Below are 409 nucleotides of genomic sequence, written 5' to 3'. Positions count from 1 at the left end.
CCCCCTGTCCTCAGCCCCAGGGCCACTTCCTCCCCTGTCCTCAGCCCTAGAACCACCCTGTCCCCCTTGTCCTCAGCCCCAGGGCCACCCTGTCCCCTCATCCTCAGCCCCAGGGTCACCTTGTCCCCCTGTCCCTCAACCCACAGTCCCTGCTGCCCCTGTCTTCCCAACCCCAGTGTCCCCAAGCGACGAGATGCTCTGGTATGCTCTGGTCCCATCAGGGAGTGGCGGTCCCCAAGTGATTGTGTGGCCCTAGCAAGGAGGTGACAGTCCCATGGGTGCCATTGGGGAGGTGACAGTCCCCAAGGGTGACCACAGCCCCAGCAGGGAGATGACAGTCCCACGGGTGCCACCAGGAAGGTGACAATCCCCAAGTGCCACTCCAGCCTCATTAGGGGGGTGAGAGTCC

The 409-nt window shown here is 64.1% G+C and overlaps 1 protein-coding gene across 1 annotated transcript in view; it reads left to right on the top strand.

The window, feature by feature from the left end:
* LOC104527613 (nuclear receptor ROR-gamma-like) overlaps positions 1 to 409 on the top strand; it is a gene marked incomplete at its 3' end in the record, with an annotated part of 1,620 nt that overhangs the window by 666 nt on the left and 545 nt on the right. The window lies entirely within an intron of this gene.

Source organism: Antrostomus carolinensis, unplaced genomic scaffold (genome assembly GCF_000700745.2).
Source record: "Antrostomus carolinensis isolate BGI_N321 unplaced genomic scaffold, ASM70074v2 scaffold30927, whole genome shotgun sequence".
Classification (NCBI taxonomy): Eukaryota; Metazoa; Chordata; class Aves; order Caprimulgiformes; family Caprimulgidae; genus Antrostomus; species Antrostomus carolinensis.
Note: the sequence above shows the minus strand (reverse complement) of the source record. Positions and strands in the feature narration are given on the sequence as shown.